Here is a 26152-nt window from a genome sequence, read left to right on the forward strand (position 1 = left end):
AGGGAGATACAACCAGTCCATCCTAAAGGAAATCAATACTGAGTATTCCCTGGAAGGACTGATGCTGAAGCTGAAACTCCAATACTTTGGCCACCTGATTTGAAGAACTGACTCACTGAAAAAGACCCTGGTGCTGGTAAAGATTGAAGGCGGGAGGAGAAGGGGCCAACAGAGGATGAGATGGTTGGATGGCATCACCGACTCAAGGGACATGAGTTTGAGTAGACTCCGGGAGTTGGTGATGGACAGGGAGGCCTGGCGTGCTGTGGTTCATGGGGTCACAAAGAGTCGGACACAACTGAGCAACTGAACTGAACTGGACTGAACTATCTGCCTGAAATCTATTTCCCATTCTTAAAGTAGCAGGTCCCTGACCTTAATAAAGCCCCTCTCCCCTCTCAGTTCATGTAACTGACATGGCATGACGTCATCCCCAACCAGTTAGAGCATGACCATGGCTATTGGCTCAGGAAAGGCCATATCACTAAAATCAGACCAGTGAAGCCAAGCAAATCTCAATTCTGAGATACTTACAGGAACTTGTGGAAGAACAGTTGCTCATCTGGACTTGAGGCTGAGAGGATGTTGGGGGAAAAGGACAGAAGACACAAATTACCAATAAGGGGAACAAGTGAGTAGACACCACTATGGATTCCTTAGGCATTAAAAAGTAATAATGGAACATTATGAACAACTTATGGTAATGTTTTTAACAACTTAGATAAAATGCATAAATTTCTGAAAAGACAAACTACCAAAACGGGAACTTCCCTGGTGGTCCAGGGGCTAAAACTTGCTTCCAGTGGAGGGGACCCAGGTTCAATCCCTGGTTCACATGCCACAACTAAAGATTCCACATGCCTGATAAGGGGTTAATATTCAAAATATACAAAGAACTCATAAATCAATAGCAAAAAAAGATAAACAATCCAATTTAAATGGGCAAAGGGCCTGAATAGACATTTTTCCAAAGAAGACACACAAATGGCCAACAGGCATGTGAAAAGGTGATCCACGTGATTAATTACAAGGAAATGCAAATCAAAAGAACAATGTGGTATCACTTCACACCTATTAGGATGCCTCTCACTATAAAGAAAAGAGATAACAAATGCTCTCAAAGATGCGAAGAAAAGAGAACTCTTGTGTACTGTTGGTGGGAATGTAAACCGGTACTATCACACAGAAAACAGTACAGTGATTCCTCAAGAAATAGAACTAGCATAACATTCTGCAATCCCACTTTCGGATACAAAGGAAACAAAAATCGTTGTTTCAAAAGTATCTGCACTCCCATGTTCACTGCAGCATACTCACAACAGCCAAGGAATGGAGACAACCTACGTGTCTACTAACAGATGAATGAATAAAGGAAATGTGGCATATATAAACAACGGGCTATTATTCAGCCTTTATCCTGACATTTTTGACAACATGGATGAACCTGGAGGCCATTATGTCAAGTAAAATAAGCCAGACAAAGACAAACACTACATTGTACCACTTACATGTGGAATCTTAAAAAAAAAAAAAAAAAGTTGAACTAATAAAAACAGATAGTAGAAAAGTGGTTGCCAGGGGCTGAGGTGGAGAAAATAGGGAGAGGTTGCTAAAAGGCTGCTGCTGCTGCTAAGTTACTTCAGTCGTGTCCGACTCTGTGTGACCCCATAGACGGCAGCCCACCAGGCTCTCCTGTCCCTGGGATTCTCTAGGCAAGAACACTGGAGTGGGTTGCCATTTCCTTCTCCAATGCATGAAAGTGAAAAGTCAAAGTGAAGTCGCTCAATCGTGTCCGACTCTCAGCAACCCCATGGACTGTAGCCCACTGGGCTCCTCCGTCCAAGGGATTTTCCAGGCAAGAGTACTGGAGTGGGGTGCCATTGCCTTCTCCATGCTAAAAGTCTACGAACTTTCAATTATAAGATGAATAAAGTATGAGGATCTAATATAATGGGGTGAATATAATTGATAACACTATATTGTGTAATTGAAAGTTGCTAAGAGTGTAGAACTCCAGTACTTTGGCCACCTCATGTGAAGAGTTGACTCACTGGAAAAGACTCTGATGCTGGGAGGGATTGGGGGCAGGAGGAGAAGGGGACGACAGAGGATGAGATGGCTGGATGGCATCACTGGCTTGATGGACGTGAGTCTGAGTGAACTCCAGGAGTTGGTGATGGACAGGGAGGCCTGGCGTGCTGCGATTCATGGGGCCGCAAAGAGTCGGACATGACTGAGCGACTGAACTGAACTGACTGAAGAGTGTAGAACTTATATGTTTTCATCAAATAAAAAGGTAAATATATAAGGTGATGAATATGTTAATTAACTCTGGGGGGGGAGGGGATCCTTTAACAGTATATACATCTATCAAATCATCACCTCTGTACACTTTAAATACCTTGCAATATTGTCAATTATACCTCAATAAAAAGGGGGAAAAAAACACACGAAGGAGGGAGGGTTGAGAGAAAGTAAAATGGTCTTTGTTTGCAAATGACATAATCATCTATGTAGAAAATCCTAAGGAATCTACCCCAAAATGTTCCTAGAATTAATGAATAAATGTAGTAAGGTTGTAGAATACCAGATTTTTGTGGGGAAACATATGGTCGTGGTGGTTTAGTCACTAAGTCCTGTGTGACTCTCAGGACCCCACTGAATCTTTGCCAGTCAGGAATCTAACCCACGTCTCCTGCATTGCAGGCGGATTCTTTACCACTGAGCTACCTGGGAAGCCCTTATAGAGAAGCCTATGATACTACCTTATATGCTAGCAATAAACAATTAGAAATTGAATTTAAGAAAAAAAACATTTACAACAACACCAAAACATATGAAATACTTGAAGGGGTAAATTTAACAAAAGATTTTTAAGACTTGAATATGCAAGTCTGAAAACGATAAACCACTGAGAAAAAATTAAAGGCTTTTATAATAAAAAGAGAAATACACTCATGAATTGCAAAACATTATTATTATTAAGATGTCACCTCTCATAAATTGCTGGTGAGATTATAAATTGGTACAATTTCAGCCTTGTTGAAGCCAAGACAACAACATGGATCACCAGCAGCTCTATTGGAGCCATCTGAGACAATTCGGCCAGGGTTCTCGCTCTTGCCAGGTCTTCTCAAACCGGCATGGTCTGATCCAGAAACAGGCCTCAATATGTGTCCCTAGTGTTTCCGCCAGTACACGAAAGACATCGGCTTCATTAAGTTGGACTAACTGAACTTCTTTAAATGGATCATCCAGCACAGCTACCTTATGCAGAAACAATACCAGTGCTTTGCATATAAAAGTTTTTAAAACTTCAAAAATAAATAAATTGATACAATTTCATATTATCTAAAGAAGCTGAAGATCTGCATAACCCATAACCTACTAAAACCACCAAACCCAGCAGGTACCCTGGAGAAATTCTTACATGTGTGTCCAAGAGACTTGTCCAAAAACACTCACAGCACACTTCTAGAAATTGGGGGAAGAAACTGGAAACAATTCAAATGTCTCTCCACAAAGTAAAGGATAAAGCAATGTTACATAATAGGATAGTATACAGCCATGAAATGAATGAATGATAGTCACACATTTTAACATGGATGACTGTCAGGAACATAATATTGCAGTCAGAAAAGAATATACACAATTTGACACCATTTATATAAAGTTCAAAAATGTACAAAGATAAAAATGTACTCTTTAGGAACAATATTTCCCATCCCTCTGCCCACTGGTTCCAGCATTCTCAGCCTCTGGGTGCCTCCCTACCTGTCCTTTTATGATGCCACCAGCATCTTTCTTATAAAAGGAATTTAGTCCTTTCCCAGCGTCTCCAGGCTTTAATTCCCACATGCTGCTCAACAAACAACATTCTTAGGATATTCCCTTTTTATAGAGCAATAGGGATTATAAATGGTAAATTAATGTTCCTTCCCATTTTATTATTACACCACACTGCAGACTTCTATCTTAGTGCCCATCTCACTTCCTGCAGTGCTTATCCTTTAGCTTTCTCTAACATTCCATTAGGTACTTGCAAGTCACACTATTTTAGAAATCTAAGAAACTTCACATTGCTCATGTAAAGGGTTTAAGGCCTTCAGTACTAGAAAGTTAATTACAGACATAAGGTGTATATAGTATCTAGCTTTGTTCACACCACAAACCAACTAATCCAAATTCCCTTGGTATGAAATATTCATTCATTCAGCCAATCAGCCATCTATGCATTTGTAACCAAAATATCAACTGGTCCACCAACCCATGGAGATATGTGGCTACATGTGCTCATATTTTTTTTTTCCAGTTAATTATGTAAGCATCCATTTTCTGTATTGACATCAGTTCTAATATCTGTTATTGGGCCTACCTGTTTCTCCCCTAAAGGGTCCCTGAATTCCAGTCCTTACATAGAAAGACAGTTGGACAAGAGCCCACTCTCAGGCCCTGGATGGGGCCCCCTCCCTACAATAATATTACAGAGTTTTAACAGTTAAGTGGAATCATTCTTTGCTTGTTCCTTGGAAAAGAGTTGACTTAAACAAGTGGTGCTGGGAAATCTGGTCAACCACTTGTAAAAGAATGAAACTAGAACACTTTCTAACACCATACACAAAAATAAACTCAAAATGGATTAAAGATCTAAACGTAAGACCACAAACTATAAAACTCCTAGAGGAGAACATAGGCAAAACACTCTCTGACATACATCACAGCAGGATCCTCTATGACCCACCTCCCAGAATATTGGAAATAAAAGCAAAAATAAACAAATGGGACCTAATTAACCTTAAAAGCTTCTGCACATCAAAGGAAACTATTAGCAAGGTGAAAAGACAGCCTTCAGAATGGGAGAAGATAATAGCAAATGAAGCAACTGACAAACAACTAATCTCGAGAATATACAAGCAACTCCTACAGCTCAACTCCAGAAAAATAAATGACCCAATCAAAAAATGGGCCAAAGATCTAAATAGACATTTCTCCAAAGAAGACATCCAGATGGCTAACAAACACATGAAAAGATGCTCAACATCACTCATTATCAGAGAAATGCAAATCAAAACCACTATGAGGTACCATTTCATGCCAGTCAGAATGGCTACGATCCAAAAGTCTACAAGTAATAAATGCTGGAGAGGGTGTGGAGAAAAGGGAACCCTCTTACACTGTTGGTGGGAATGCAAACTAGTACAGCCACTATGGAGAACGGTGTGGAGATTCCTTAAAAAACTGGAAATAGAACTGCCTTATGATCCAGCAATCCCACTGCTGGGCATACACACTGAGGAAACCAGAAGGGAAAGAGACACGTGTACCCCAATGTTCATCGCAGCACTGTTTATAATAGCCAGGACAGGGAAGCAACCTAGATGTCCATCAGCAGATGAATGGATAAGAAAGCTGTGGTACATATACACAATGGAGTATTACTCAGCCATTAAAAAGAATACATTTGAATCAGTTCTAATGAGGTGGATGAAACTGGAGCCTATTATACAGAGTGAAGTAAGCCAGAAAGAAAAACACCAATACAGTATGCTAACGCATATATATGGTATGTAGAAAGATGGTAACAATAACCCTGCATACGAGACAGCAAAAGAGACACTGATGTATAGAACAGTCTTATGGACTATGTGAGAGAGGGAGAGGGTGGGAAGATTTGGGAGAATGGCATTGAAACATGTAAAATATCATGTATGAAACGAGTTGCCAGTCCAGGTTTGATGCACGATACTGGATGCTTGGGGCTGGTGCACTGGGACGACCCAGAGGGATGGAATGGGGAGGGAGGAGGGAGGAGGGTTCAGGATGGGGAACACATGTATACCTGTGGTGGATTCATTTTGATATTTGGCAAATCTAATACAGTTATGTAAAGTTTAAAAATAAAATAAAATTTAAAAAAAAATAAATTAAATTAAATAAAATTTAAAAAAAAAAAGAAAGATATACTGGAAAAAAAAAAAAAAAGAGTTGACTTATTATATTTTGGAGAAGGAAATGGCAACCCACTCCAGTATTCTTGCCTGGAGAGTCCCGTGGACAGAGAAGCCTGGCGGGCTGCTGTCCATAAGATCACACAGAGGCGGACACAACTGAAGCAACTTAGCATGCATGCATGCATTGGAGAAGGAAATCGCAACCCACTCCAGCGTTCTTGCCTGGATAATACCAGGGACAGCGGAGCCTGGTGGGCTGCCATCTATGGGGTCGCGCAAAGTCAGACACGACTGAAGTGACTTAGCAGCAGCAGCAGCATTATATTTCACCTCAACAACCTGGAGAGAAAAAACCTGAGCAAAAATCCAGCTAGCTCCTCAGTCTGGAAGGCTCTTTCCTTGTCAGAAGGCTCCTCCTTAAGAGAATGGAGGTAGGAGCCCAAGGAGTGGCTCTCCTTCCTCCCTGTGCTGATCACAGTGGCTGCCTTGGAGTAACCCTGGAGAGAGGGGAAACAAGAATTGGGCACAGAGAAAACACACTAAGACGCTAATTCAAATTCTCTTCATAAACACAGTCCTGAATCTTGACTCTCTGGATGACATCTAGGTGAAACCTTCCCTTTGGGTGAAGTGTGCCTCCCTCCAGCGGAAGAAAGGAGCCTCACTTCACCCTGCCATCCTTAGAAATAAGCACTGTGCTCAGTGGCTTTACGTGTAAACAAGACCTTGCAATCATTCATTATTTGTCCCACATTTTTAATGTACTCATTTAATGTAAAATAATTCCCAACCTGTGGAGCTGAATACAATTCATAACCAAGATATATTTTAAAAGATTTTCCAATTGTCTGTTTATCCTTCTTAATCCTCCCTATTTTCTTGTCTTTTAGGTCATCTACCCCTTTGCTGTCCAACTCACTGGAAGGAGAGAAAAGGAGTCAGTGCAGGAAGAAGACATGAGGGTAGGTAGTTTCTAACTAAACTTCTGCAGACAGTACAAATCAGCATTAAAATGGTGATGCTGCCGATGAAGTTATGTAGCATTTCCTAAAAAGGCCTCTTATCAATCAACCAACAATTATTTATCGAGTCCCTGCCATATGCCTAACATTCAATCACTCATTCAACAGAATTTTGCACTGCCAGGAGCTGTGTTAGGGACTGAAATGCAAAAATGAGTAAGATACGGTATCTACTCTCCAATAGTTCTTTTCTGAAATAAATAAATAACCATAAGACCACCAATTCATACAACTGAAGAATAATCTGTATTAAATTATGTGCACGAGAAATGCATGTCCATAGACAGTAGAGCTCAGTGGACTGAAATTGTAAAGATGAAAAAAAAACAAAAACCTTCTTAAAGGAGGAAGTGTCTGAAAAGAGCTTTGAAAGAGAAGTAAATAATAGATAAGCACAAGAAAGGAGGGAAGGCACCCCAGACTGTGGGAACAGCTTTGGCAAAAGCCAGAGGCTGAAATAGGCTTGAGATGCTTTGGGAGCAGCAAGGAAATGGAAAAGACAAAGTAGGCTCTTTATTAGCTCTGCAAACCAGTTTAAACCTCTTTCCAAAGGAATGGTGAAATTTTGATAAGATATTGTATGTGGGTTAAGAGTCTTTTAACTGTGGCAGCTTATAATTAAACCATTGTCTCTAGTCATTGTTAGACAGCTACTGAGAAAAGCCAGCTACCCCATGCTAATGTATAACTTCTTTGTTTCATGCAAAATAGTCAGCTCCAGTCTGAAAAAGAGCTGTGTGCCTCTATTGAAGTAGAAATGAATACCTCCTTCTGGTTGGATAATAAAAACCCAGGGCTTTCAAGCTCACAGGGCCTTTCCTGGACACACAGTCAGAGAATCATGTAATTTTCTCTCTTTTCCTTCTATGCATGTAGAAAAGAAGCAAAAATGCTCTGCATGCAGGAAAGTCAAGAATAAGCCAAGACCTGGCTGTCCCCACGCAAGGAATCATGCAGGCAGATGCAGCCACCCATCACAAAGGCAAAGAACGATATCAAGATACACTCCTGAGGAAAGGAAAGGAGAAGAAGGACTTTCAAAAAATCAAAATGAAAGGAAATATAAGGGAAGGGAAATCTAAATCACCAGGAAATGTGTCTGTCTATAAAACTAAAGTTCAGAGAGAACATGTAAAGATTGCGTGCTAAGTCACTTCGGTCATGTCCAACTCTTTGCAAGCCTAGGGACTGTAGCCTGCCAGGCTCTTCTGTCCATGTTTTCTCCAGGCAAGAGTACTGGAGTGGATTGCCATGCCCTCCTCCAAGGGATCTTCCCCAGATAAAGATTATCCAATCCCAATCCTCTTTATCTCTGACTGTTACTCACACTCCTGAACTTTCTTCAGGAGTGATGAGAAAAACTGAAGAATGAATAGGAGAGGCCCAGAAATGAATTTTGCTTTTTTTAATATCAAAAATAAAAATCCTTGACACTAATAATTAGTTAGCTAGCCAAAGTTTTTAATGTTGTTCACCCTAATGAAGCAGAGAAGGCAATGGCACCCCACTCCAGTACTCTTGCCTGGAAAATCCCATGGACGGAGGAGCCTGGTGGGCTGCAATCCATGGCATTGCTGAGGGTCGGACAAGACTGAGCGACTTCACTTTGACTTTTCACTTTCATGCACTGGAGAAGGACATGGCAACCCACTCCAGTGTTTTGCCTGGAGAATCCCAGGGACGGGGGAGCCTGGTGGGCTGCCATCTATGGGGTCGCACAGAGTCAGACAGGACTGAAGCAACTTAGCAGCAGCAGCAGCAGCACCCTGATGAAAAAGTGAAAAGGGACTTCCCTGTTGGTCCAGTGGCTAAGACTTTGCACTCCCAATGCAGGGGGCCCAGGTTCAATCCCACATGCTGCAACTAAGACCTGGTACAGACAAATGAATAAATATTTTTTAAAAGAGGGTAAAGAAAATTCAGGAGCGATGAGTAACAGTCAGAGAAAAAGAGGATTGGGGTTGGATAGTCTTTATTAGTAAACATGAGCATTTCTTAATGGTGCAATCTGTTATACTAACCATTAGAGTGAGTAACTGAAACACCCTACAAAACCTTTTCTGAGCTTTCACAGTAGAAAGGATCCTCTCAAAAATGACCTATTTTGGTAGGAAAAGTAGAGTATATGTATGTGAAGGATCCTTAAAGAGTCTGGAGCTCTTATGTTGCCAGTAGGAATGTTCAACAGTCTTTAATAAAGATAAATATAAACTTACCACATAATCTAGCAATCCCACCTTTAGATGTTTACCCAGAGGAAATAAAAAAGTATGTCTACTCAAATACTTGTATGCAAATGTTCATAGAAATTTACTCAAAAATAGCCCTAACCTGGAAACAACCCAAATATCAACTGGTGAATAGATAAATAAATCAATGGGATACTCATACTGTTAGGGAAAACACAGTGACTGAAATACCCCACCCTGGCCAAGCACCATAGTAACCATTTGCATGAGTTATTTTACAACGGGAGGCCCTGGTAAGGAACACAGAACTAACAAGTTACCACTAACCAGAAGTATTCAGGAAAGTTTAAAAGGAGATGTCATGTGCCCTACCAACCTCCCAGAATCCTCACTGGAATTTTTGGTGGAGCAATGCATCCATCACCAGGAAGGACCTTGAGCGAGAATGACTGGCCAGAGACAACCCAGAAACTAATCCTATCATAATAAAACCCAAGACTGCAAGCCATGTGGCAGAGGCCTCCTGGGTTCCCTTACCCTCCTGCTCTCCTCCCGGGCACCCTTTCCCAGTAAAGTCTCTTGCTTTGTCGGCATGTGTCTTCTCGGACAATTCATTTCCAAGGGTTAGAACCCAGTCTCGGGCCCTGGAAGGGGTCTCCCTTCCTCCAGCAATACCACGGAATGCTGTGCTTGCATGCATGCTCAGTTGCTTCAGTTGTATCTGACTCTTTGCAACCTATGAACTGTAGCCCACCAGGCTCCTCTGTCCATGCGATTCTCCAGGCAAGAATACTGGAGTGGGTTGCCATGCCCTCCTCCAGGGGATCATCCGGATCTAGGGATCAAACCCATGTCTGCCTGCATCTCCTGCATTGCAGGCAGATTCTTTACCCACTGAGCCACTTGAGAAGTCCCATGGAATGCTACTCAGCAATAAAAAGTTATAACTAATGATATAGGCAGAAATATGGACTCATTTCAAAAGCATTTGCTAAGTGGAATAATCCAGACACTAAAGACTACATATTGCATGATTCCATTGATGTGACAGTCTGGAGAAGGCAAAGAGTACAGAGATCAGGTTGATGGTTACCAGGGGCTGAGGATAGGAAAAGGGAATGGGTTCCAAAGAGGAGGGAAAATTGGAAGGAGTTATGGAACTCTTCTATATCTCAATTTTGTGTGTGTGTGTTGTATTTTGAGAACTTTTCTCTGCCATGTGGAAGGTACACATATTGACAGCCAACTGAATAGACCAGGATTCTGAGCAGTCTTTTTTCTGACTGTGCCAACTATCAGGGACTTTTTGAGATCTTAACCATTATTGCATCAGCTATACAGTGAAAGCCTTTTCTTTCTTAGACTATCCTGGGGAATAAATTTTCTGGATCTTGTATCAGTGGCATCCTTCGTGATCTCCTGTGGGTACACCTCTTTTATCTTATTGGTTTGATTCACTATTAAGATATATTTCATAAATGGCCAGATGATGGATCATTTAAACTGGAGAAACTTCTAAACTGGTAAATTTTTAAAGAGCTCTCATCATAAACAGCTGTTTTATTGGTGGAAAAAAACAAGTTAGATAGTGGGAAAATATATATATAATGGTTAACCTAAGAACTCCTTTAATTTGGAAAAAATGGTTTGAGAATCTTTATTTGTGGTCTCTGCTTCTGCTCAATGAGTCTTATCGATGCTAATAAAAAAATTAGGATAATTAATATTAACTAAGTTTATTAGCAGGGAAGTAAGAAAAAACTTAAGTCTAGAGACTTTTTCCCAACAAGGTGGAAATTTTAAAAGAACTCATCACAAAAGTATAAAAATTTTTAGATTATTATTAAGAAATGGAATAAATAAAATAGATGTTAATAGGATTAAAAACAAAAAGTTTTGATACAACACTACCTAAGGTCGAATAAGTCAAAGTGAAGTGAAGTAGCTTAGTCATGTCCGACTCTTTGCCACCCCGTGGACTGTAGCCTACCAGGCTCCTCCATCCATGGAATTACCAGGCTCCTGCCTCCATGGGATTCTCCAGGCAAGAATACTGGAATGGGTTGCCATTTCCTTCTCCAGGGGATCTTCCCAACCCAGGGATAGAACCCGGATCTCCCGCATTTCAGGTAGACACTTTAACCTCTGAGCCACCAGGGAAGCCCCAAATGGGTCAAAGGGACCCTCTATTGGTCCCTCATTGTGTGGTCAGTCCATTCAAGAGGGCTGTTCTTTTGCTCTCTGTGCCTCCCCTGATTGACAATCTGCTTTACCTGTACCCTACTCACACAAACCTCCTTACCCCTTAGACCAGAAAGGCTCCACCTGCTAGGAAGGAAAACATCTGCCTTCCTAATGGTTGTTAACCTGAGGGGCTATGAGGGATGTGCCCCAACTGCTGGTTTCCCTGGTAACTGATGAGCCAATCCAATATCGATTCCCCCTATAAATGGTAGCCTCCTTCTACCCGCAGCAGCAAAGATTGCTGTTGTGTCCTGCCTGCCACAAACAGTGGGATATCACTTCAGGAACTTGTTTCAGGTATGGAAGATCTCCTGTCTATTAAATCATTGATATCTCTTGTCACTATCTTGGGGCTATTTCTTTGGTCTTTTGAGGCTGGGCAACTACAAGGCTTGCAGGCCCATGGAATGCAACCCAATGCCAACTTTAAAGGGCCCCAAACAAGTCTACTCTATTCACCCCTGTTTAAATATATATTTATATTTAAAAGACTAGAAGAAAATTATGAGATACCTGGCCAATAATTTCTTGGGCCAATTAATCAAGTGAAAAAAAATAAGAAAAAAAATTTTTTAATTAAGTGGAAAAAATTAACTCTTTGGTCAACCAAGGAGTTGGATTGGGGACCCCAGAGCTTTATTATGTAAAATGGTCAAGATAAAAAGGATGGTTTCTGGACTCCTTGTAAGAGTAAAGCTTGTTGATGGGATCTTAATGGAGAATAAAGTTAAAAGTATAAAAGCTGATAGAATTGAGATAAAAGCTTATGAATATTGGCATATTTAAATGGGCTTTATATAAGATGGCTACATCTCTTTGCCTAATTATATTGTGGGATAGACATTACATCTTATTGGGAAGTGCTTTTCTGCCTGGTACTATAGGACAGGGCATATGAATCTGATCCTCAGGAAAATCTAATTAAACACACTAAAGGAAATCAATAGGGTTATCTGGTGGTGGTAATTTAATCACTTAAGTCGTGTCCAGCTCTTTGTTACCCCATGGACACCTAGGCCTGCACAATATAAAGTAAAGACTGGGAGCAATATTCAGGGGCTAATAAAGATGATCACAGAGATTTGCTCTGGATTTAGCCAGTGAATTCAGAAAGAGGACCTTTGTTAAGTGCCTTATGCAAGCTTTTGAATGCATGATAAATTAAACCCTAAAATTCTATAACATAGAACTCTGAATTTCAGTTCAGTTGGAAATCCCATTGATACTAAAAAAGCAATAAAAGAAAATATGGTGGGGCAAATCAATCCTTCAATATCATTTAGGCAGCAAACCACTTCTTTGGAGAATTAAAATATAACCAATAGAATGGGAGAAAATATTTGCAAATGATGTGACTGACAAGGGCTTAATTTCTAAAACATACAAACAGCTCATACGGCTCAATATCAAAAAACAAACAATCCAATCAAAAAATGGGCAGAAGACTTAAATAGACATTTATCCAAAGATACAGATAATCAATAGGCACATGAAAAGATGTTCAATATCCCTACTGCTGCTGCTAAGTCGCTTCAGTCGTGTCTGACTCTGTGCGACCCCATAGACAGCAGCCCACCAGACTTCCTCGCTCCTGGGATTCTCCAGGCAAGAACACTGGAGTGGGTTGCCATTTCCTTCTCCAGTGCATGAAAGTGAAAAGTGAAAGTGAAGTTGCTCAGTTGTGTCTGACTCTTAGCAACCCCATGGATTGTAGCCCACCAGGTTCCTCCATCCATGGGATTTTCCAGGCAAGAGTACTGGAGTGGAGTGCCATTGCCTTCTCCGAATATCCCTACTAGAGAAATGCAAATCAAAACTACAATGAGGTATCACTTTACACCAGTCAGAATGGCCATAATCAAAAAGTCTACGAATAATAAATGCTGGAGAGAGTGTGGAGAAAAGGGAACCCTCAAAAACTGTTGGTGGGAATATAAATTGGTGCAGCCACTATGGAGGACAATATGGAGGTTCCTTTAAAAAAACTAAAAGTTACCATATGAAGCAGCAATCCCCTCCTGAGCATATATCCAGAGAAAACTCTAATCTGAAAAGATACATGCACCCCAATGTTCCCAGCAGCCGTATTTACAATAGCCAAAACAGGGAAGCAATTTAAATGTCCATTGACAGATGAATGTATAAAGAAAATGTGAGATATATATATATATACAAAGGACTATTAGTCATAAAAAATGAAATACTGGCATTTGCAGCAGCATGGATAGACCTAGAGATTATCATACTAAGAAAGAAAAAGACAAATATTACTTACTTACAGGTATTACTTATATTTGGACTCTAAAATACAAGTGAACTTATTTCCAAAATAGAAATAGACTCACAGACATAGAAAAAACTTATGGGACTTCTCTGGTGATCCAGTGTTGAAGAGTCTGCCTGCTGATGCAGGGGACACAGATTCGATCCCTGGTCCAGGAGAATCCCACATGCCAAGGCGCAGCTGAACCCTTGAACCACAATTACTGAGCCCATGTGCCACTGGGCTCATAGGTGCCCAGAGCCTAGGGCACTGAAGTGCCCAGAGCCTAGGCTCCACAACAACAGAAGACATCACAATGGGAAGCCCATGAGCTGCAATAAAGAGAAGCCTCCCCTTGCCACAATTAGAGAAAGCCCGCACACAGCAAGGAAGACCCAGCACAGCTATAAATAAATAAGAAAAGAAAACAAATTTATGGTTACCAAAGGGGAAAGAGGAGAGGGGGCTGGGGATTAACACACACCACTATACATGAAATAGACAAACAAGGTCCTATTTTAAACATGTGCTTGTGCGCTCAGTTGTGTCTGACTGTTTGCCACACCATGGACTGTAGCCTGTAAGGCTTCTCTGTCCATGGAATTTTCCAGGCAAAATACTGAAGCAGGTTGCCATTTCCTCCTCCAAGGGATCTTCCCTACCCAGGGATCAAACCCGCATCTCCTGCATTGGCAGGCGTATTCTTTGCCACTCTGTACCTGGGAAGCCCTACTATATAGCTAGCATAGGGAACTATATTCAGTATCTTGTATTAACCTGTAGTGGAAAAGAATCTGAAAGAATACATATGCATAACTGAGTCACTTTGCTGTATATCAGAAACAACATGGTAGATCCACTATACTTCCAATTTAATAAAAGCTTCCCTGAAACCCACTGGGGACTTTGAATCTTTTTAGCCTCCCCATTCTCCTTGCTTGGCCTTGCAATAAACCTTTCTCCACTCCAAATTCTGACAAACTCTTCTCCACTCCAAACTCTTAGTTTGGCCTCTCTCAGAGTCCATAAAGCATAATTCTCAGCTCTTAGGCTGGGTATCTTTTCATTCAACACACTTTAAGGCAGTTATCCTAAGGATAAAACTATGGTTTTTGCAGTAGTCATGTATGGATGTAAGAGTTGAACTATAAAGAAAGCTGAGTATAGCAGAATTGATGCTTTTGAACTTGGGTGTTGGAGAAGACTCTTGAGAGTCCCTTGCACTGTAAGGAGATCCAACCAGTCTATCTTAAAGGTAATCAGTCCTGAATATTCATTGGAAAGATTGATGCTGAAGCTGAAACTCCAATACTTTAGCCACCTGATGCAAAGAACTGACTCATTGGAAAAGACCCTGATGCTGGGAAAGATTGAAGGCAGGAGGAGAAGGGGCCAACAGAGGATGAGATGGTTGGATGGCATCACTGACTCAATGGATATGAGTTTAAGTAAGCTCAAGGAGTTGATGATAGACAGGGAAGCCTGGTGTGCTGCAGTCCATGGGGTCGCAAAGAGTCAGACACGACTGAGCAACTGAACTGAACTGATCCTAAGGACATAACTGAAGATAATGTGTACAGACTTAATGAAAAGGATAACATTTTATACAAAAGTAAAAAACTGGAGTCAGCTAAATGCTAGCAAAAAATGACTAGTTTATATTATAACTTAGGAAAAGGAGTACATCAAGGCTGTATATTGTCACCCTGCTTATTTAACTTCTATGCAGAGTACATCATGAGAAACGCTGGGCTGGAAGAAGCACAAGCTGGAATCAAGATTGCCAGGAGAAATATCAATAACCTCAGATATGCAGATGACACCACCCTTATGGCAGAAAGTGAAGAGGAACAAAAAGCCTCTTGATGAAGGTGAAAGAGGAGAGTGAAAAAGTTGGCTTAAAACTCAACATTCAGCTCTTTGTTCGGTGAACACGCGGAGAGTAGAAATGGTTCTCCGGCGGTTCCCCAGTAGTCTGCTGCGGAACCTTCGCCAAACCAGGGGGAGGCTGCCGCCTGCGCCGTCTTTGCACAGCTACCGCGTGCAGGCTCCTGATTCTCGAAGGAGGGTCCGAGGCACCACGAGGGAGTTAAAACGTCCACCGGTGTGTTATTTTTAAAAGAAGGCCTGAGAGCTTTGGAAGTCCAGCCAGGGCAGTACCCCTTCACAGAGATTCCAGGCTAACCTGGTGACTGAAGGCCTAAGGTTTAGAATTCTCTTGGAGAAGCACTTTAGGGGTGGCTGGGATGTCCAGGTGGTGGTTCCTGCCACTTCAGCAACAGGCTGTGACAAGAAGTGGAGAGCAGCATGCCTTCTGCCTGGTACTGTGTTTTAGGATTTTGCTGATGCAGAGGATGTCCTACCTGGTGTTGGTCAGATCCTTGGAACTTCACATGTTTCCTGCATGAACCTGTGTGAGCAGCTGTCAAACTCCAGTGCAGAGGGGATGGGCTGATTAGAAGTTTGGGGACCAAAATCAATTAGGTGATCTTTATTAGAAAGATTGCAATAAAATGTTTTAAAGCAAATAAAAATAGGTGGGTCTGAGTAAAAACAAGAGGGTACAGAAAGGTTTAGGGATGTGAAAGTGAATGAGCATCAGTTGACATCTAGCTGTATGTACCTCTTTCCAGCTACATTACAAAAAACTAAAATTAGGTTTGTCATATATTGACACCAGTGTTGAGGATTTCTAGATGGAGTACCATAATATTTTTAATATTTGAGGTTTTAATTATACTATTAACACAATCATTCAGTTTTCTTTTTGATGAATTGGTGAAAACATAGGTTGTCTGGATATATTCTTAGAAGAAGAATAATCCTGCTGATTGTCAGGAGCTGGGAATGAGGAAGTGAAGAAGTATTTAATGGGTATTGTTTCACTTTTACAAGGTGAAAGAGTTGATGGGGATGGATGGTGGTGATAATTGGTCAATGTTATGAACATAGTTATTACCACTGAACTGTATGCCTAGAAGTGGGAAAGATTTGGGGAGGGATAAATTGGAAGATCGGAATTGATACATACACACCACTAAGTATAAAATAGATAACTAATAAAGACCAGTATAGCACAGGAAATTCAGTGCTCTGTAGTAGTCTATAAGAGAAGAGGATCCCAAAGTGTATGTATAACTGATTCAGTTTACTGTATACTTGAAACTAACACATTGTAAATCAACTATACCCCAATAAAATTTTTTTAATGGTAAAAAAAAAAAAAAAAAAAAAAAAACTCAACATTCAGAAACGAAGATCATGGCATCTGGTCCCATCACTTCATGGGAAATAGATGGGGAAACAGTGGAATCAGTGGCAGACTTTATTTTGGGGGCTCCAAAATCACTGCAGATGGTGACTGCAGCCATGAAATTAAAAGACACTTACTCCTTGGAAGGAAAGTTATGACCAACCTAGATAGCATATTAAAAATCAGAGACATTACTTTGCCAACAAAGGTCCATCTAGTCAAGGCTATGGTTTTTTCTGTGGTCATGTATGGATGTGAGAGTTGGACTGTGAAGAAAGCTGAGCACCGAAGAATTGATGCTTTTGAACTGTGGTGTTGGAGAAGACTCTTGAGAGTCCCTTGGACTGCAAGGAAATCCAACCAGTCCATTCTGAAGGAGATCAGCCCTGGGATTTCTTTGGAAGGAATGATGCTAAAGCTGAAACTCCAGTACTTTGGCCACCTCATGCGAAGAGTTGACTCATTGGAAAAGACTCTGATGCTGAGAGGGATTGGGGGCAGGAGGAGAAGGGGATGACAGAGGATGAGATGGCTGGATGGCATCACTGACTTGATGGATGTGAGTCTGAGTGAACTCCGGGAGTTGGTGATGGACAGGGAGGCCTGGCGTGCTGCGATTCATGGGGTCACAAAGAGTCGGACACGACTGAGCAACTGAACTGAACTGAACTGAACAGATAATGGGATGTTATATAGCCATTAATAATCATGCACAGGGGAATAGTTAATGACATGAAAATATATTCACAATGCCCTAAAAAAAAAAGAAAGCTTAAAAATAATCTAAAGTATATAATAATCCATTTTTTAATTTAGAAATTAATAGACATAGAAAGTGGCTTTCCTGGTAGCTCAGCTGGTAAAAAATCCGCCTGCAATGCAAGAGACCCTAGTTCAATCCCTGGGTCAGGAAGATCTCCCGGAGGAGGGCATGGAAGCCCTCTCCAGGATTCTTGCTGGAAGGAGAATTCCCACAGAAAGAGGAGCCTGGCAGGCTACAGTCCTTGGGGTCGCGAAGAGTTGGACATGACTGAGTAACTCAGCACAGCATAGCACAGGCATAGAAAAGCTCTGAGAGGCCATCATCAAGATGGTAACAAAGATGGCTTTGAGTGATTTCTATTCTTTTCCTTTGTGACCTATATATCTTCATTTTCCATAATAGATATATAGCTTTTCCAAGCAAACTTCCATTTTTATTAATAGTATATACTTTTCTCACACCTCCTAGGAGGCACTAGTGGTAGAGAACACGCCTGCCAATGCAGCAGACATAAGAAATGAGGGTTCGATCCCTGGGTTGGGAAGATCCCCTGGAGAAGGAAATGGCAACCCACTCCAGTATTCTTGCCTAGAGAATTCCATGAAAAGAGGAGCCTGGCAGGCTACAGTCCGTAGAGTTGCAAACAGTCAGACACAACTGAAGCAACTGAATACACACAGTCCACTTTTCTCACAGGGCTGCTATGAGGATACAATAGATAATGCACCTGAGAAGCACTTTTAGTATTGAAAAGCACCATACAAATATTGGACTTCCTGGTGGCTCATCAGTAAAGAATCTGCCTGCAATGCAGAAGCCTCAGGAGGCACAAGTTCGATACCTAGTTCTGGAAAATCCCCTGGAGCAGGGCATGGCAACCCACTCCAGTATTCTTACCTGGAGAATCCCATGGACAGAGGAGCCTGGTGGGCTACAATCCATGATGTCGCAAAAAGTGGGACACTACTGTAGCAACTTAGCACAGACGCACATAAATATTATGACCTACTCTACCTAAATCGGGGCTTCTCTCATAGCTCAGTTAGTAAAGAATCTGCCTGCAGTGCAGGAGGAGACCCGGGTTCAATTCCTGGGTTGGGAAGATGCTCTGGAGAAGGAAACGGCAATCCATTCCAGTATTCTTGCCTGGAAAATCCCATGGACAGAGGAGCCTGGCGGGCTACAGTCCATGGGGTTGCAAGAGTCAGACACGACTTAGTGACTAAACCACCTCTTTCCCACCATTCATACATAGAATCTGTCTTCCTGTTTGAAATCTCCTTCCTTACAGTCTCTAGGTCATCTCCACATCCATTGACCACCAGACAATTAATTCTTCCCACATTTCTTCAGCCATCTTACCTTTGGCTTTTTTTTTTTTTTTTTTTTGGCTGCCGAGTTCAGCTTGCAGGATCTTAGCTCTCCATCCAGGGATTGGACCTGGCCAGCCCTCAGCAGTGAAAGCACTGAGTCTGAACCACTGTACCACCAGGAAATTCCTAGGCCTTCATTCTTTAACAGATTCTCACATAGTTAGCAAACCTTGGTGCTCTATCTTTTTTCATATATAATAGATTATTAAAAACCCAATGATATTATTCTAGTGAAGGGTCACGTTTCCATTTATTCTTTTCCCAACCCTTTCCATCATTACTCTGCTTTGTCTCTTCATATCCTAGCCTCTCCACCATGTTCACCACCCCCATTCCATTATAATCTGCCTAAGCCTGTAACTTCTCCTTTTCTTTCATTCATTCCTTCATCTATTCATACAAAAAATATTGATTGGTTACTTGATATGCAACAATCAATGACTAGTTGCTGGACCATAAAGATGAATAAAATACAAAGGAGGTGGGAAGAAGGACAGCATAGGTGTCAGATCAGTAAAGACTCAGAGGTGGAAAAGAGCATGTCATTCCAGAGACCTAGTTTTATTAGAGAGTGAGTGCTGAATGAGGAACTGCTCTTCCCAGAACTGCTGCTTTTAGGAATCTGCTAGAAACTACTACTCATCCAGACCTCACAGCCCAGAATCAGTTGGGGAGCACCACTGCCAGTGTGAACACTCACGTCCAGGAAGCTCACACATCCACTTACCAATGCTGCCAAAAGAGAAGGGGGTAAATGCCTGGGCTTCTCTTCTGCTTTCCACTCTTGCCAAGTGCCACCATTGGCAGAACATAAACTGCAGCAAGAACCATGAGAGCAAGGGCATTTGGTGAATACTGTTCCCGGGTTTCTAGACTTATTGATACAAAAAAAAAAAAAAACGGGCGGAAGAGGCTCTGACTGCCCAGGGCACCCTTCCCCCAAGCCCTTATTACAATTTCGTTCTTTCCTCCAGAGTACTTCAGGATGCTGGATTCTGCATGTATTTCGTTCAGCCTCCGATTATCACAGCTGCTTTGTTATTCCACCTAGGTTGTGAGACTCTAAGAAGAAAGTCCTCTTGTTTGAATCCTTTCTTTGAATCCCCTCAATGCTTGGCAGGCATATTGCTTTACGTTCGGGAAGACAGACAATACATATTTGCAAGTAGCTGCAAAGTTGAAACTTGAATTTTGACCTTCTGGCTCCCAATTCAGAGTTCCACCCAACAACACTCACTCTTTCTTCATTAACAAGAGGGGTTTTTTTTAATGGGTGTTAAGTACAAGTTTGAAATTGCTTGGTTCAGTTTTGCTTGGCAGAGAAATTCCTCTAGAGTAAAAAGAACTGAATAGACCACAATGATTGAAAAGCTGTCAGCAGACACTGGTTCAGATTAGTGGTACATTAGTACCTATGAAAGCAGTTCCAGCTTCCTGGGGAGGTAATGATGGAAACATAAATGGAACTGAAGAAAACAGCAGCTAAACCCAACCAGCTATTTTTCTAAAATAGACTAACTCAATCTCATCTATCTCAAATTAATGGAGAAGCAAATAGAAGTGATCTCTCTACATTTTTAGTAGTAAGCTCACAATAGAAGAATCAAAACAAAAAAGCTGATGAGATTTATTACAGAATTTTTTAGTTAAGCATGAATCTGCAGCTTAAGATGATAATAACAATCACAACTGCAAACTGATCTTTATTGGGTGCTTCTCATATGCAGGAACCAATCTAAGAATTGTGTGTTGGGGACTTTCCTGGTGGTCCAGTGGCTAAGACTCCGTGCTCCCAACACAGGGGGCGCAGGTTCTGTTCCTGGCCAAGGAACTAAATCTGACAAGCGGCACCTAAGGAACCTGCACGCCATGACAAAGACTGCAGATCCCGTGTGCAGCAACTAAGACCCAGCACAGCCAAATAAATAATTTTTCTTATTAAATAAAATAAAAACCTCATGAGAGCCCCAGGTAGTACTTCTACAGATGAGGGAACTAAAGCACAGAAAAGGTAACTGACATGCCTAAAGACACACATCTAGTAAGCAGTGTTATCAGGATACACACCCAGGCAATCTGAGATGCTTCTCAGGCCTAGCCACTGTTCTACGCAGCCAGAAATGCGAGACCTGGCCAGTTATCTCCCACTGTTAGAAATTCAAAAAAAAAAAAAAAAAAAAGAAATTCAAACTACATCTTTCAGATTGTCAGTAATGACTATAACAAACAAATCACTGTAATTAACATTACTCTGGTTCATTAACTTGTTAATTACTATCACCTGTTTACACATGAACCAAAGCATCTCATATATATAACTTTATAACATTAGATAAATGTCATTTAACTTGTCTGAGTTTGATCCCAGACCATCCAACTCTTATTCTTTCTAGTTTATTAAACAAAAATGTGGAAGAGAATCTGCCAAGGAGTTCTCTAAGTTTGCTAATAAACAAACAAGGCAATGAAAGTGGTTGGACCAGATTTAAGTTGAGGAAGATCACACAGTGCTCCTCTGCCCTCCAGAGGCCATTCTGACTCCAGCCTGGCTCAGGAGCCTGGGAATTTCAAGCAGCTTGCGAATTCTAGCCTGACCACAAGGCATCTGGGAAGACCAAATTGATTCCAAAACCGTCCTAAAATGTGCATTCCACTTCAGGATAGACCTGAAAACCTATCTTCCAACCCACTCCAACCAAACCCAGCCTTCCTATGGCAAGCTCACACTCTGGTTCCTATCAGTGCTCCTGCCCCATTCTCGCTGGGAAACTGACTTGAGCTCTATCTAAGGCCCAACAGGAGTGGTGACTGTTTATCCTTCACCACATTTTCTTCCCCACCTGCTGCTGCTGTTTCTCTTTCCCCTATTCTCAGTAAACAATGCTTAATCCTGCAACTGTTCAGTTCAGTTAGTCACTTTAAATCCTTAAATTACCCAGCACCCTGGGATTCTTAAGGGGCTAAACCCAGTGGGTATAAGTTCCTAAAGAGAGTTGAATTCTTATTAAGGAGCCATATCAATATGGCTCTTTGGCCACCTCATGCGAAGAGTTGACTCATTGGAAAAGACCCTGATGCTGGGAGGGATTGGGGGCAGGAGGAGAAGGGGATGACAGAGGATGAGATGGCTGGATGGCATCACTGACTCAATGAACGTGAGTCTGAGTGAACTCTGGGAGTTGGTGATGGACAGGGAAGCCTGGCGTGCTGCGATTCATGGGGTCACAAAGAGTCGGACACGACTGAGTGACTGAACTGAACTGAAGAGTTAAAATAACAAGATGGCTCTTCCTCTCCCTTCTTCCCTGCACTTCCTTATTGATCTTTTGAAGGTGGCAGTGTGGCTGCCAAAATAACCACAGGGGAAAGTACAAACCAAAGCAGACGCTGGCCAAGGAGATGGCATCAGGGCTGGGACTGAGAAGCTGGCAGGACCAAGAAGAAGGTCAGCCAAGAAGGCAGTCTTTGTGGTTGGGAGATTGGTTATAAACAATGAGAAATAAGCAAATATATGATGATAAGAGCCCAGTTTACAGAGCCTGAGGAGGAATTTACACATTTGGAATGGAGGAACACTAGAAAAAAACTGGAGGCATTGGATTGGAATTGGAGATGTTGGTGTGAACTCATACTTGATACAATAAATAGATGAAAGAAGACTGGATGGATAGATAGATAGAAATAATCAGTGGATCCTTGTGATACATAGTTATAAGCATACTAAACACCAAGATCTTGGTTTCTAAATACCATTCTCCACTAAAAGAAACCAGGGCAGGGGAGGGATAAATTAGGAGATTGGGACGCAGTATGTAAACACTGCTGCTGCTGCTGCTGCTGCTAAGTTGCTTCAGTCCTGTCCGACTCTGTGCGACCCCATAGATGGCTGCCCACTAGGCTCCCCCGTCCCTGGGATTCTCCAGGCAAGAACACTGGAGTGGATTGCCATTTCCTTCTCCAATGCATGAAAGTGAAAAGTGAAAGTGAAGTCACTCAGACAGGTCTGACTCTTAGCGACCCCATGGACTGCAGCCTACCAGGCTCCTCCGCCCATGGGATTTTCCAGGCAAGAGTACTGGAGTGGGGTGCCATTGCCTAGATATAAAAGATATCTAATAAGAACCTACTATATAGCACAGGGAACTCTACTCAGTACTCTGTAATGACCTATATGAGAATAGAATCTAAAAAAGAGTGGATATAGATATATAGATATATATAAAATGATTCACTTTACAGCATAAACTAACATTGTAAATCAACTACACTCCCAACAAAAATTAATTCTAAAATAATAAAAAATAAAAGGAACCAGGGCTCCTCGAAGAAATAACTGATTCCAGGACTAGGGCATAAATGAGTTTGGAACATTCTATTGTATCAGAAAATAAGGAAGTGCTCAAAGAACACTTTGATATGTCCAAAAGACATGGGAGTCAGCTTGAGTGGGTTCACACTAGCCAAAACTGGAACATTCTGATCATTATAATAATGACAGTACCAGATCCTAATGCATTGACTAACATTAATACATCCATGATTCATTCCATACTGATATAAATAAATGAATGAATGAATAGGTGAATAAGAAAGAAGGGAAAGAGCTTTATGACAATTAAATCTTATCTAATCACATAGAAAGAATGATTGACTTTTAAAAATCAACATGTGGCAACCATGATATTAATGGCTGGTTTAGGCAGGAGTCATCAATGGATCCCACTCCAGTGTTCTTGCCTGGAGAATCCCAGGGACGGGGGAGCCTGGTGGGCTGCTGTCTATGGGGTTGCACAGAGTCGGATACGACTGAAGTGACTTAGCAGCAGCAGCAGCATCAATGGATACTAAGATTGGAAAGGTTTGATGAGGAACAGGATATTGAATAGTCTTGGGACTCTCTCCCCAGAAAACACTATTAAATTACAAATGGGAAAATGATGACTTCACAGTAGAGAAATTTAATAGTACTGTAGCAACTTAGCCCAGAGAAGGCAATGGCACCCCACTCCAGTACTCTTGCCTGGAAAATCCCATGGATGGAGGAGCCTGGTAGGCTGCAGTCCATGGGGTCGCTAAGAGTCGGACACGACTGAGCAACTTCACTTTCACTTTTTCACTTTCATGCATTGGAGAAGGAAATGGCAGTGTTCTTGCCTGGAGAATCCCAGGGACGGGGGAGCCTGGTGGGCTTCCGTCTATGGGGTCGCACAGAGTCGGACACGACTGAAGCGACTTAACAGCAGCAGCAGCAGCAACTTAGCCGGGTGATTATGCTTAACCTCATTAGCAATGGGACAGGTTGACATCACATGTTTCCTGATGTGATTCACTGAGATGAGCACGGCACCAGTTCAGAGGTTTCTCCTGCCAAGAACGCATGGCGAGTCTGGACATGAGGAAGCGTCAGACAAGCCCCAGTCAATAGTGCTAACAGAATGAAACGTGTATAGACTTTAAAACTGTCAAGGTCATAAAAAACAGCAAAACATTAAGGAACTATTCTGGGTTGCAGGAGCCTAAACAGACATGACAAATAAATGCAACATTATACTGGATTGGAGTCTAGACCAGAAAAAAGAGGGAGAGAATGGGATAGTTGTCAAAATTTTAACAGGGTCTATGGATTGAATAATAGTGCTGTATCAGTGTTGATTTTCTGACTCTGGTTAGTTATAGTCCTATCAGAAAGTGCTCTTATTTGGGGGAAATAGACTGTGGTATTTAAGGGATGGGTCATTGTTCTCCAACTTGTTCTCAGAAAAAGAATCATCATATACATTAAAGAGAGAGAGAAATGTGGTAAAATGTTAAAAAATAGGGACTCTAGGAAGAGAGAAAATGGAAGTTTTGTATACTGCTCTTGCACCTTTTCTCTCAATTTGAAATTATCTCAAAATAAAATATTTTCAAATGAGATGCCATAATGACTAAATTAAAAAGACTGATAATGCCTAGTGCTGCCGAGCCTGTAGCAGAACATATTTTACTGATAGAGGTATATACTGCAACAACTACTGTGGAGAACTATAAGGCGGTACCCACTAAAGTTGTCATAATATACCCTGTGTGTGCGTGCTCAGTCGCGTGTGACTCTGATGAGACCCCATGAACTTGCAGCCCGCCAGGCTCCCCTGTTCATGGAATTTTCCAGATAAGAATATGGAGTGAGTTGCCGTTTTCTACTCCAGGGGATCTTTCCAACTGAGGGATTGAACCCCATGTCCCCTACGTTGGCAGGTGGATTCTATATCACTGAGACACCTAGGAAGCCCCTCATGACCCAGTAATTCTATTCCTAGGTATATTCCCCAAAAGAGATGACCACATAAGTACATTACACATATAAGAAGATTCAGCCAGCGCTATTTGTGATAGCCAAAAACTAGGGGGGAAAAATCTCTATTAAATATCAATTACTGCCCAAAAAATTACCCCAAAAGTTAGAACCTAATTAACATAGCAGTAATATCTCATTTATCTAACTGTAACCCCTTCAGCTATGACAAACCTAGGCAATGTATTAAAAAGCAGAGTCATTACTTTGCCAACAAAGGTCCGTCTAGTCAAAGCTATAGTTTTTCCAGTAGCCATATACAGATGTGAGAGCTAGATATTAAAGATGGCTGAGCATCAAAGAATCGATGCTTTCAAATTGTGGTTCTGGAGAAGACTCTTAAGAATTCCTTTGACTGCAAGGAGATCAAACCAGTCAATCCTAAAGGAAATCAGTCCTGAATCAGCAACTTATTGGAAAAGACTCTGATACTGGGAAAGATTGAAGGCAAAAGAAGAAGAAAAGGACAGCAGAGGATAAGATGGTTAGATAGTATCACTGACTCAATGCACATGAATTTGAACAAACTCCAGGAGACAGTGGAGGACAGAGGAGCCTGGAGTGCTGCAGTCCATGGGGTTGCAAAGAGCCAGACTTGATTTAACAACTGAACAACAACAACGTAGACATTAATATCTTGCAGATTCCATAACTCAGGAATCCAGTATGGCTTCTTAGCTCAGTCTGTCATGATGCTGCAGTCAAGATGTCAACCAGGCCTGCAGTCATCTCAAGGTTTGCCTGGGGCTGAAGAATCTAC

The 26152-nt window shown here is 41.6% G+C and overlaps 1 pseudogene; it reads left to right on the top strand.

Moving 5' to 3' along the window:
* The first annotated feature begins 3052 nt into the window (after window positions 1-3052).
* On the top strand, window positions 3053-3231 carry LOC123328164 (annotated as a pseudogene).
* The last annotated feature ends 22921 nt before the right edge of the window (window positions 3232-26152 follow it).

This window comes from Bubalus bubalis, chromosome 11 (genome assembly GCF_019923935.1).
Source record: "Bubalus bubalis isolate 160015118507 breed Murrah chromosome 11, NDDB_SH_1, whole genome shotgun sequence".
Classification (NCBI taxonomy): domain Eukaryota; kingdom Metazoa; phylum Chordata; class Mammalia; order Artiodactyla; family Bovidae; genus Bubalus; species Bubalus bubalis.